The sequence below is a fragment of the Sinohyriopsis cumingii genome, chromosome 14 (genome assembly GCF_028554795.1).
Source record: "Sinohyriopsis cumingii isolate HCF-2022 chromosome 14, ASM2855479v2, whole genome shotgun sequence".
NCBI classification, from domain to species: domain Eukaryota; kingdom Metazoa; phylum Mollusca; class Bivalvia; order Unionida; family Unionidae; genus Sinohyriopsis; species Sinohyriopsis cumingii.
Genome location: NC_142974.1, coordinates 55,998,321 through 56,012,965, shown reverse-complemented (window position 1 = coordinate 56,012,965; position 14,645 = coordinate 55,998,321).

Here is a 14,645-nt window from a genome sequence, read left to right as displayed (position 1 = left end):
CCCATGGTCATATTATATATTAGAAATCGGTCGAGCTGCTGGTCAAAAGGATGCAAATTTTTCGCCTACAAAGTTAAAACTTTGCCTATTTTTAGGAAAGCAAAAAGGACTTCGTACTTCGATTTTTTTTTAGATGCACATTTATTGACATTAGTTTAAAACTATTTAGTTGCTACCTGACACCATAGCTATGACCAATGTTGTGTTGTTCCCAATGCCAAATGTATTCCATGCATTAAGTAGCTGAAGTGGCTATTCACAGTCACCTTTGCGTATTATTAAGTTGAACGGTTTCTTTTCTTTTTAGTTTCTATTTTTCTTCACATTGATTAAATCAATATAGCACACACTTTTGATTTAGCCAAGAAAGATGGTTTTAAAAATAAAAGTAGCGCACTACAACTGCAGATGGTCGCTAAAAAGATTATATATATATATATATATATTATTGCGCCATGAGCACATCACAATTTGATATAACAATAGTATTAGTATATCACATTGCTTTATACGAACAATTGAAAGGCCATGTTATTTTCAATGTATGTGATATATATATATATATATATATATATATATATATATATATATATATATATATATATATATATATATAGATAGATAGATAGATAGATAGATAGATAGATAGATAGATAGATATATTGTATTTCTTGATTTGCTCCAACTTCTCACTGTTCAGCTCACTTATCCCTATTCAGTTTAAAAGGTTGTCACTTCTCCCTTAAATTCAATTCCAGTTTTACCCCTTTATATAGAACCATGTTGATTACATCAATGCTTGGTGCCTTAATTGTTTTTCTTTTCACTCAAGAATTGTTACATGAACAAAAAAATAATACCTGAGTGTTTTGTATAACTGGTGCGTTTCAAAGACGGGGCATTTCCATATAATAATGCAGTGATTCAAAACTGGCTTTGAGCTGATATGTTTAGTACATAATGTAGATTGCAACTGGACTCCACTAATTTTATCACCAGACTTTTGAACTTTTCAGACAGTATTTGTGTTTGCTGCCTATCTAGCGCCACCACCTTGGGTTTCGTTAGCTTAAATTAGTGGTACAATCCCTTGTGGGTCAGATTATGAAAGATATCTGGGTGTTTCCATATATGTGACAGAATGAGTCCAAGGTACCGGTTGACAAGTTTCATTTGTGTGTGTGTGTTTGATCATCAAAGCAATTTTATCCCGCATAAAAGTAATTTGTAAATGCTTGACTGACGTTACCATAATAGCTAAGTCAAGATTACTTGCTAGTTCAGCAGTTTTTAATTTGTACCTGGTGGTGGAAGATCTTTTTCATGTTTTTATTAATTGACGAGATGAAAAGTCATACATTTTACGACCAACAGCCAATCCAGATGCAGTTCCGAAAGCCCCAAAGGCAGTTGCTTTTTGCATCTGCGGGGGGAGGGGGGTAACAGGGTATAACAGTGCTAGAATATCAATAAGGAATTAAATATCACAATAGTATTTTCGCATATGTATCATCCCTGACTCGGATACCGTTCATGTCACCCAGGTGTTCTTTTCTTTGGTCAAATTAGGTTGGTCAATATGCGTTTTGGGTCAACCACATGGGACAGTTCCAGCTAAATTTGTCAGCGGAAAAAAATGACATTGCTACCCTGCAGTTGCTCTGATTAGCGAACGTAATTTGTGCAACTAAGATAACCGTAATTTACTAGTTTGATAAAACTTTGCTTGTTTTCCACTGGTGAGTCATTAACTCTCATTAGGTTACCTATTTCCTCAAGCAGTGACAGTTTATCAGCCAGCTAGAACCACATCAGCTCATTTGTAATTGGTGCCATATAAATGAACGAGCATGTGCACCTAAGATTACTTAACCATGTCCAGGTGTTCTGTTATCACAAGTTACAAATCAGGAATTGAATTTGTTTTGCTAAATCTGCAGATTTGTATCGATGTTTTGGTATCAGTCCACGAATGTTATCAGTTTGTGATATGAACAATAAATCAGAAACAACCCAGTAATTTATTTTACGTCTTGAAATGCTATAAATATGTGTCTTGGTGGGGTCATTGGTTGCCATGAAGCCTGCTGAAGAAATAAATCGGTGTTTTTGTATAGCATCTTGATAATAATTCATACATATTAAAAGATTATAGCTTGCGTGACTGAAATGCAGGGTCAGAACCATGCCTGTGAAGTTTGTTATCACAGAGACGGTCATTATAAATGTGCTTTGCAAATTGCCCATTGTTATACATAACTCAGTGCAGAATTTTGTATGACTTAGGAACAAATTGTCTTCCATGTCCTTTGTGTGCAGATCTGTATTCATTTATGTGGGTCCATAGACTGTGGCAAAACTGTAACTCAATCGACTTTGCATTTCACCAGCTGCGGATACAGCGGAAGGTTACCTGTATGAACTAGCTGAGCGTTTGATGCAGGTTAGTTACTAGCTTAGTACATTCGATTTACTTATGTCTGTATTTGTCCACAGTGTCACACTGATATGGGGTGCAAAAGAAAGGTGAAGGACCAAATAGACATTTCACTGGAATGCAATAACTAGGACGATATTTTAATGTTAGATACTTCATCGGCAAGGTGTATTCAATGTTTCTTAAACAATGCCATCAAGAAACATAATTTTTAATGAGTTTCAAGTATCAAATGTACAAGAGGTAATGTTATGTTAACAATGCCCTCAATTAAATAATTCATGAAGATTATTTTTATTTCCACCAATTCCTTTTATTTATATCCAATATTTCCAGATATACAATTCTGAATGTGGCAAATACTAAAACATATAATTATAATAATAAAATCTTCATATGCATTGAAGAAAATATGTAAATCAATCTGATTTATATTCCCTGTATTGCACAGTCCCATACAATATCAATGCTAAAGTAAATGAATATTTATTTACCAAACAAGAGAGAGGCAAAATCAATCATTATTTTTTTTAAAGTATTTTCTTCTAAATCTTTTTCTGTTATCACCATGCATATAATACATGTCCCGGTTATTATCACTGTAAGGTATATTATGAATAATTTGAAATATATCAGTATGATGTTGCTTATTATTATTATTATTATTATTATTATTATTATTATTATTATTATTATCTGCTGCCATAAAAATGTAGCTATTTTGATGTCTGTATGTATGTGTTTGATTTTGATTTTTAACATATCTTTAAAACATTCAGTCATATGGCTACGAAGTCTGCAGCGTGACAGTTAATTTGGATGTCTAACACTAGGGTATCATTCCGCAGACACGTAGCATGTTGTCCCACTGAATCATATTATTCTGACACCAGGCTGACCAGTCCTAACACTAACCTGGTAATGCTGAGCACTAAGCGAAGCAGCTGCTAGTACCATTCTTATAAGTCTTTTGTATGGCCCGCGACCTCCCGCATCCGAGACAGACGCTGTAACCAGTGCGGTCAATTATTTTGATATTAAATACAAAGTTTCAATGTATATAGGTTTTGCTTTCTTTGAGACAGACCCATTAGATTATGCCAGCATTCGATACAAAAATTAAGTTTCATGGAGTTTGCTTTTAAATTAAATGTGGCTTTTCAAGATAGAGGCCTAGTTTGGTATCGTGGTTATTTCACTTGTTTATAGTTCTAGAGACTAGTTTATGAACCTCCACAACACGCATACAATATATATTATGTACGAAAAGATTGGACTACCACAAGAGCCTTGTTTTGAGAAAATCTTTATCATGGAGAGATCTGTAGATATAATGAAATTCCGAGAGAATGATGTGTGTAATGTGAAGTTGTTTACATTTGCAACATGCACACTGCTGTCTTACGTTCATGTGCTTTTGCTGATGCTGCACTTATGGCAATTGTATATGATCTAAGCACACAGCTAAATAAAATGACTGCTCCCTTGTGGTAAAAAAATCAGCCTGAATTTGTCTAAAGTACTCTATCTTTAGCAATTATTAAAATAGGGAAAACAAATTTACAATAACAGCTTTTGAAAGTGCAATTAATGAATTACCACATATATAAAATGTAAAACACTTATTTGCTCTTACTTTCAAAATTTACCTCTGAAGCCCAGGACGTGAAACAGACCAAGCATGGCTAGCAGTCTTTTTATATAGATGCACATCTTAAGTATACCGTATACTCTATAAACCATATAAATCCGATCAATCATACACCAAAATAAAGAGAAATAAAGGTTTATTGAAAATACATAAGGTATGCAAAGTCTTTTTAAAAGCCAATATAACCAGTGAAGGAACCCGGAGGAAATTATTATTGTAAAACACACTTATATCCCTATGCAAAATATGAAATTGTAGAATGCTGCCTTATTGATATTGAACAAACACAATTTAGCTTGTTAATTAGGAAGGTTTTATTGCATGCAGTGCCAATACATGTGCAGAAACTGATTCTAAAACCCCGGAAATAATTTAAAATGGCAGAATTACATTGTTGGTTAGTAACATCAAGACTGTTACATTTTGTTGGCTTATGGAACCAGTTTGGAGGCTGCTGTATCCTGTTGTGTAGAGCTTTTATGTATGTTTCTGTGCAGTTTCCGTGTAAGATTTAATATGTCAATGAGATTATTTTTTAATCTTGCCTCATATAATCAATGATACGAAAATTTTGCTATTCATTATTTACAGATGCACTTGACAAACTGCAGTTCTCGATGCAATGTTGCCAGTTATTGACAATTGGTTGATGAATTTAACAAATTACATGCAAGATTGTCTAATTTCCGTTTTTCTTTGGGACATGTTTATTTCCATGTACCAAATTTAGCAAATATTCAGAGATCATGGCAACTACCTTCATTTTTAAGGAAGACGGTAGTCGTCCTATTTCAAACATATCAAGTTAGTGACGTCATTGCTGTTGTCAGAAACATATATAATGCTCCGGTCGTTTGACATGTAGTAACCATTGCAAGACTAAAACTTTTAGTATCTTTTTAAAGGACTGTCTTGTATAACACTTTGAGATGTTTCTAAGACTTATGAAGTGATTTTCAAACATTGAACTAAAAAATGAAGTGCTTATGCCAAGCAAGTAAATAGTCATTGTTTTATTTCCATGATACATAGTACATGCTGATGTAGTATATTTAAGTGAATGATACCTGAATCAAACACAAACGGAGAATGCGAAATTTTATTTTGAGAGGATTTGTTTGGAATAGGTGGTTCAATGTAATTCATATAGGGAATATTTTTCTTTTTCACCTAATAGTGTATGACTGTCACAGATCAAAGGAGATCCTGTCAGGGTCTCGGCCAAATAAAAATTATTGCTTAGGGAAATATCTGGCTTTAGTAAACAATTTTCATGAAAATTATTTTATCTGGAACTCTTGTTTTCATTAATCAATTTGTCCAGGCTAAAGTTCCATGATTTTCCGTAGAATATTCCAGGGTTTTCCATGGCTTTGCAGCCTACCCTGGACTGAGTCTAGAATACTAGTCCAAATACTTCAGGGTTTACCATGCTAGAATTTTCCAGGATTTTCCATGCACATAATCCATGCTTCCATTTGCCTTTGTCAATGTTTTATAAAGCCTACCTTCAGAGGAGCCTGGAACATTAGTCAAAATAGGCCATGATTTTACATGCTTTAGTTTTCGAAGGTTTATCCTGGAATACCATGGAAAACCTACAGTATGGTAACCAATGTAAAACTTACTCAAATAGAAGAGAGTCCACATGTGGACATACAATATGACTATCACAGTGACCAATGTAACACCTACTCAGATATTAGAGAGTCTGCATGTATACATCAACTATGGGCATTACAGTGACATACATAACACCTACTTAGATAATAGAAAACCTGCAAGTGGACATTCAGCATGCCCAACATAGTGACCATTGTAACTCCAACTTGCATATTAGAATGTCTGCATGTGAAAATCAAATATACCGATCACAGCGACCAACAAAACACCTACTTAGATATTATAAATTCTGTATATAGATATAACTTATGCCAATCACAGTGACCAATATAACCCCCTCCTTAGATAGTAGAAAGCCTGCATGTGGACATTTAATATCGCCATCACAGTAACCAAAGTAACACCTACATAGATATTAGGAAGTAAGCACATGGACATCCAATATACACATCACAGTGACCAATGTAACACCTACTTAGATATTAGAAATTATGTATATGTGTCAATCACAGTGACAGATGTAACACCTACGTAGACATTAAAAAGTCTGCATGTGGACATTCAATAGAAAAATCACAGTAACCAATGTAACATCTACTTAGATATTGGAAGGTCTGTCTGTGGACATTCAATTTGTACATCACAATGACCAATGTAACACCGAATTAGATAGTAGAGTCTCTGTAGGTGGACATCAAAAATGGCCATCACATTGACCATCATATCACCTACTTGACCATCATATCACCTACTTAGGTATTAGAAAGTAAGTATGTGAACATAAAATATGCCAAACACAGTGACCAATGTAACACCTACTTAGATATTAGAAACCCTGCATGTGCCTATTCAATATACCCATCACAGTGACCAATGTAACACATACTTAGTAGAAAGTCTGCATGTGGACATCCAATATGCTCATCACAGTGACCAACGTAACACGTGCTTAGATATTGGAAGGTGTGTATATGGATATCCAATAAGGCCGTCACATTCAGCAATGTAACACATACTTAGATATTAGAAAGTCTTACGTGGACATGTAATATGGGCATCACAGTGACGAATGTAACACCTACTTAGATAATAGAAAGTGTCCTTGTGGACATCCAATATGCCCATCACAACGGCTAATGTAATAGCTACTTAAATAGTACAGTCTCTATCTGTGGACATCCAATATAACCATCACAGTGACCATCATATCACCTACTTAGATATTAGAAAGTCTGTATGTGGACATCCAGTTTGTACATCACAATGACCAATGTAACACCGATTTAGATAGTAGAGTCTCTGTTGGTGGCCATCCAAAATGGCCATCACATTGACCATCTCAACACCTACTTAGGTATTAGAAAGTAAGTATGTGGACATAAAATATGCCAAGCACAGTGGCCATTGTAACACCTACTTAGATATTTGAGAGCCTGTATGTGGACATTCAATATGCCCGTCACAGTGACCAATGTAATATCTACTTAGATATTGCAAAGTTTGTTGTGAACATTCAATATGACCATCACAGTGACAAATTTAACACCTACACAGATAATCGAAAATCTATATGTTCACATCCAATATGCCCATCACAGTGAGAAATGTAACACCCACTTAGATATTAGACGTTCGGTTTGTGTCCATTCAATATTAGAAGCTGTACTTGGAAATGTAACATGGGCATCACAGTGACCAATGTAACACCTACTTAGATATTAGAAAGTCAGCATGCTGATGTTCAATATGCCCATCACAGTGACCAATGTTACACCTATTTAGATATTAGAGTCTCAGTCTAAGGACATCCATTATGCCCATCACATGGACCAATTGATACCTATTTAGATAGTATAAAGTCTGCATATGGACATCCAACATGGCCTTCACAGTGACGAATTTAACACCTACATAGATATTAGAATGTCTACACCTTTATTTTCAATGCGTTCATCACAGTGACCAATGTTACACATACTTAGGTATTAGAAGGTCTGAATGAGGACATCCAATATCCCCATCACATTGACCAATGAAACACATACTTAGATATGACAAAATCTGTATTTGGGCATCCAATATTGCCATCACAGTGACCAATGTAAGACCATCTTAAATATTAGAGGGTCTGTATGTGGACATTAAATATGCCCATCACAGCGACCATTGTAACACCTACTTAGATATCAGAAAGTCTGCATGTGAACATCCAATATGCAAATCACGGTGACCAATGTAACACCTACTTTGATATTAAAATGTCTGTAAGTGGACATCCAATATCCCCATCACGGCGACCAATGTCACAGCTACTTAGATATTAGAACGTCTGCATCTGGACAACCAATATCCCTATCATGGTGACTAATGTAACACTTACTTTGATATTAAAATGTCTGTAAGTGGACATCCGATATCCCCATCACGGCGACCAATGTCACACCTACTTAGATATCAGAACGTCTACATCTGGACAACCAATATCCCTATCATGGTGACCAATGCAACACCTACTTAGATATTATAATGTCTGCATTTGGCTCCTCTCCGGTGGCTTAGTGGTTATATTGTCCGGCTCTGATTCGGTAGGTCGTGGATTCAATCCCCGGCTGAGTCATACCAAAAACTTACAAAAATGGTACTAACAGCTGCCTCGCTTGGTGCTCAGCATTAAGAGGTTAGTGTTAGGACTGGTCAGCCTAGTGTCAGTTTAAGGTGACTGGGTTGGACATCGTGATACATGTCTGCTGCATGATACATCAGTGTTAGACATCAATATAAACTACCACACTGCATACATCATAGCGATATGACTGAAAATATTTTAAAGCTACATTTAAAAACTCCAAATCCCACACACTTTCTTAGATATGAGAAAGTCTGCTTGTGGACATCCATTGTTCCCAGCACAGTGACCAATGTAACTCCTACTAAGATATTAGAAAGTCTGTATGAGGACGTACATTATGCCCATTACAGTGACCAATGTAACACCTACTTAGGGATTAGAACGTCTGTATGTGGATATCCAATATGGCCATCACAGTGACCAATGAAACACCTACTTAGATATTAGAGGGTCTGACTGTGTACATTCAATTATTGTTCATAGTGACCGATGTAACAAAGCTCAGATAATATATTCTGTGTATGTATGAGATGGTAAATCATGTACCTAATTTAAGTTTTTAATTTCATTGCCTGCTTGGTTGCATGCAGCAGAGCAGAATGTACTTGTATTTTCTCTTCCTTTTTCTTTTCAGATACAGAGCAGGATTATCAATTGCAGCGCCTTGCAAAGGTCTTGATTGAGCAACAATCAACTCTTGACAAAGTTAGTGACGATGAACAGCCTGTGAGACTACCACAAGGAGAGGGAACTGAAAGCAATACAAGTGTTACAGATAGGGAACAGTTCACGAGTCTAAATGAAGGAGAGACAACTCTTAATACTCATGAAGGGGCTCTTGTTGCTGTCGAAGACAGGGATACGGAAGAACTATATCGTCGTTCTCCTCATTTTGAATTTAACCAGAATGTTTCGTCAGCTGCTAGTGAACAAGAAAATATACCCCCAACTTTAGTCCATAGTAAGCAGACCAAGCCGGACAAAAATACCATGGCTATGTTAAAATTGTTGCAGGAAAATGCTGCTAAATTGAAAACAGACACTGGCAAAAACGCATCACTGAGGACATGGGACTTTGCAGGCCAGTATGTATTTTACTCCACACACCAGACATTCCTAACAAGAAGAGCCATATACCTTTTGGTTTCCGATGTCAGTGGAGAGATTACTGATCTGGTAGTTGATGGGTGTTATTTTGATAGTGAAGGGATTATAAAGCGTAAAGTTTATGGTGAGTTATGATCTTCTGCCAGCAGAAAAATACTAAGCTAATTCTTTGTTACTTTATACAATTATATATAGTGAGATCACTGCTTTATTACCACAAGGAAAAATATAATAGAAGACATGTAATAATACAAAGTATGAGCACCAATTTATTCTTTTGATGAAATAAAAGATTATAGAAGATAGAAGAAGTGCATCGAAAACTTGTATTGTTGTCAAGACCAATTTGACTGAACCTGGACATACCAATCACTCTACCATCCATGTCTGTACATGCATCCATATATTAGATTATCCTCATTGTTAAAGATTTCTTCTATTTTAGTACCACAGTATATCGTCGGAGTTTTACCTGTATTTCATTACTATAGAATATCATTGGATCGTTACTTTTACTTCAGTGCCATAGGATATCATTGAGTTTTACTTTTATTGCATTACCATAGGATATCATTGGATTTGTCTTTTATTTCAGTACCACTGGATATCTTTAGACATTTGTATTTGGGACAGAAATTCAGTATTCACTTTGATTAATTATATATTGAAGCTTTTTGTGACAAAGAATTAATTATGTTATATAAAGTTAAACATAACTAAACAATCTGCTGTCATTTCTACCTGATAATAGGAAATATGTATATCCTGAGCTGTCATTTTATGTTACTTGTTTTTACATCACAGTGTTTGAAATGATCAAGGATTGCCTCTTTACGTTTCATATTGAGTTATTTCTTCTATTTGACTTTAATGGAAATTATAAAACTTAACAGGTTCTTTATGCTCTTTTCAGAACTGATTCAAGTTTGGCTAAATTCCATACATTCCTGTGCACCATCCCTTGAATCAGGCATACCTCCGGTGATTTTGGTAGGAACACATGTGGATAAAATTTCAAAGGTATAACTTTAGGTCATTAATGCCAAAGATTTTACAATGGTTTTCTTTTACTTTTTAATATTCAGACAGTATTTGAAACCAAGTTTGTGTGAAATATATGTGCTGCATACAAAACACCAGAATTATCCTATTTTGACTGGTAAAGCTGTGCACGAAAAGTGGCATATTGCTGAGTGAAAGAACGTGAACCTATGTACTCGCTCATCTCACAATAAATGTTCCTTTGAAGTCTCATGCCTCTAACAATTCTCTCAGGTTACTAGAAATTGGTAGGATGTTTCGTTTTGAATGACACTTTAAACACATTAGTTCCTATATCATGCCGAGAAAATAAGAGTTACTTTCTCATTGACATCCTAAGGCAGCTGACCTGGTGAGGCCTGGGTTGGTATCAAACATTCAATCCTTGGATTACATGTTCTGCACTCTAACATTTAAGCTAGCATGACTTTCAGCTTCTGTTTTCATACTTCATGGTCACTAATTGTCACTAAAGTTAATTAGAAATCCTGAGAGAAAGCCATTCCATATCAGACATTATCTGATTACCTTTGTCAGGCTCAACTGCAACCTTTAGCTAGTAAGCTCTGGCCATGACTGTAGTAATAATTGAATGTTTTCTGAAAGTTGAAATTGTCAGGTGTAAATATGGCAATTACTGTTCTTACATTGATGTTTCAGGTAAAATATGTTACCTTTTACTTGATTGACATTATTCAAAACAACAGCAACTTGTGTCAAACTATTATATGCATTAGTCATATGCATGGCCTGCTTGCTCACCATATACCAACTCATGTCAACCCATTCCACGTATGGTCTGCTTTGTCACCATGATGCCAACTCATGTCAATTATGTGCACGGCCTGCTAGGTCTCCATGATACCAACTGAACGTAGTTCAGTCCATTCTGTGCATTACAGCAGTGCATGGCTTGCTTGTTCACCATGAAACCCACTTATGTTCATTTTGTGCATGGCCTGCTTAATCACCATAATACCAGCTCATGTCCATTCTGTGCATTACAGCTGTGCATAGACAGCCTGAGTTGTCACCATGATACCAACTCATGTTCATTGTGGGCATTACAGCTGTGTATATTCTCTTTAGTCAGCATGAACTCATGTCAGGCCATTCTGCTAATTACAGCTGTACACAGCCTGCCTGGTCACCATGCTACAAATTTGTGTCAATCTATTAATTGAATTACAGCAGTGCACATACTGCTTGGTCACCATGCTACCAGCCAATGTCAGTCCATTCTGTGCATTACAGCTGTGCACGGCCTGTTTGGTCACCATGCTACCAACTCTTGTCAGAGCACTGTTCATTACAGCTGTACATGTCCTTCTTGGTCATCATGCTAACAACTCGTGTAAATCCACTATTCTCATTACAGCTGTGCATTGCCTGCATGGTTACATGATGCTATCTTGTATAAAACCATTATGTGCTTTACAGCTGTGCATGACCCACTAGGTCACCACGATACTAACTCATGTCAAACCATTATGTATATTACAGCTGTACATGTCCTGCTTGGTCCCCGTGTTACTTACTCAAGTCAATGCATTATGCGTATTACAGCTGTGCATGGCCTGCTTGGTCACCATGATACCATCTTGTGTCAATCCATTCTGTGCATTATGGCAAAATACCTGCCAATCCGGATGATTTTAATTAAAATCTTTTGAAAATGGTCCTTAAAATAATAAATTATTTATGGAAATACAATTGTTTGCAATTAATTCAGGATGATGGCATGTCCATGTTTGATTCAGAATTGGAGTTTCATGTTGGGTTCACTACTTTAATCGACATGGTTTATTATGCGAAGCATCTCCATTATCGTGCTGTTGTCTAGGTGAAGTTTTACCGTTTCATACTTTGCATAGGGTTAGATTTCTCTATACAAATAATGTTTTGGGGTTTTTCTCAGTGTTTATGCTGGAGGGATTGGTGGTGTGGTAAGCTAATGAAACATTATGTCTTAAACATTGACTAACACTTGTATTGGGGAGTTGGAGATGTACATTTCCACTATTCTGTGATCAACCCAGAATACACTCTTATGTGTGGTTCAGCCTAGCATGGATTTAGTTAAGATGGGCTTAGCCCGGAATATACTATTATGCTAGTACATAAGCTGGAATCAGCCCAGAATGCATTTGAATGTTGGCATCAGCCTAGCACATATTTTATTTGAGTTGGAATCAGCCCATAATAGACCATAATGCAGGGTTTAGCTTAGCATAGATTCACGTGAAGATGGGATCAGCCCACTATAATACACTATTATGCTAGTACTAACCTAGCACATATCATACCTTAAGCTGGGATCTGCCCAGAATACAACTGAGTCATGGGATCAGCCTAGCACAGATTTTACTTGAAATGGGATCAGTCTAGCACCAATAATACTTGAGCTGGGATCAGTCCAGAATACACTGTAATGCTGAGATCAGCCGAGCACCAATTGGGAATCATAGTCTTCTACATTCAGATTCTAGCTGATGAGTAGCTCCCACAGAGAGAGTCAAATATTTTAAAATTAAGCATTGATTGTATTTTAGTTATGATTTTGATTAGTTATGTTGATGTTCTAGAATATTGATAATAATGAATAGAGGCTTTTTTGAGAGAATGTGTGAGAGAGAGGGAACGATGCATATACTCGTGTGTCATGTATTTTCTTACAATGCATGTATTAAATCTTTTTTCGTACAATTTAGTAGTTTTAGTTGTGCATAAATCAACAGGTTCTGTGTATAGGCCCCATTTGATTTGATCACTTGTCCAACATATATCATGATCAACCAAATTTATGCTATTATAAACACGATATTTGAGGCATATGATCCAGTGAGCTTTCATATATTTTTGTAAATTGCTTGAATATTGTAATTATTTGCTCCTAACTTTATAATGACACCTGAAACACAACATATTGAATATTGTACTTGTTTGTTAGGAACTTTACAATCACACTATAAACTCAGCATAATGAATATTGTAATTATTTGTTACTAACTTTGCAATGACACCTGTAACCCAAAGTATTGAATATTGTAATTATTTGTTCCTAATATCACGATTAAGGAACCAAAAATATTTCCAGCCTTGTGCTATGGAGGCTAGGTTTAAGATTTCATTTTGTTTCTTCTTTATATTGTTCAGGGCAAATCAATTTGGATTGAGAAGTTTTTTTCTGCAGTGTTGTTAAATCTACAGCTGATTCATTCTGGAATTTGTAATAGGAAATGAAAAAAGTCAAATTGAAATTTGTAATCATTTGCTGTAACCATATCTGACTATAACAATGATCTGACGTTTTATCTTTGAGACTGGCAGTGGATTTTCTTGTTGTGTATGGGAACCTGAAAATTATTTCATTAACCTGGTACATGAATTTTGGCTTAAAAACTAGTTTAATGCCTGGACAAACTGTAATCTGACTCAGGCAAGCTCCATTTGCAAGTTCTTTGCTTTGTGGACATGACCAAAAATGATTGAGAGAAATAGACCATGTTTAGTTCATGATGCTTTATAATCTGCAGTTTGTATACTCTGTGATTCCGCCACAGTTCACGTATCATCACCTTTATGTCATATTTACATGTATTGCATTCTTCTGGAAAGAAAGGCTTTCATTGATAATGCTTAACTATTTGGAATTCTTTATATGCATAATTGATTTATCAAATATCTAGCACCTCCAATACTTGTGTACTAGATGTTTTCTGATTGTTTACATGATAATTACAAAAGAATGATACATGTTAAAATTTATACAAGGAAGTGTTCTCTAATCTTTCTAAAAAGTTACTTTATGCAAGTATTTTATGCATGTGGCTTAATTGAATGTGATCAGTTGATAATTTTTAAGTAAATGGATACATTATTTGTTAAGTAATTTGATTAAATAAATGTTCTAAGTAAATTGACACAATAAGTGTTGGGTCAATAGGTAAGAAAGTGATAAATAAATGGATGCAATAAGTGTTAACTAAATGAATAAAATAATTGTCAAGTCAATGTATAAAATAAGTTTTAAGTTAATGGATAAAAAAGTTGTGGATAAAATAAAAGTTAAGTAAAAGGATAAAATTAGTGGAAAGTAAATGGATAAAATAAGTGACAAGCTATGGATAAAATAAGTGTTAAGTTAATGGATGAAA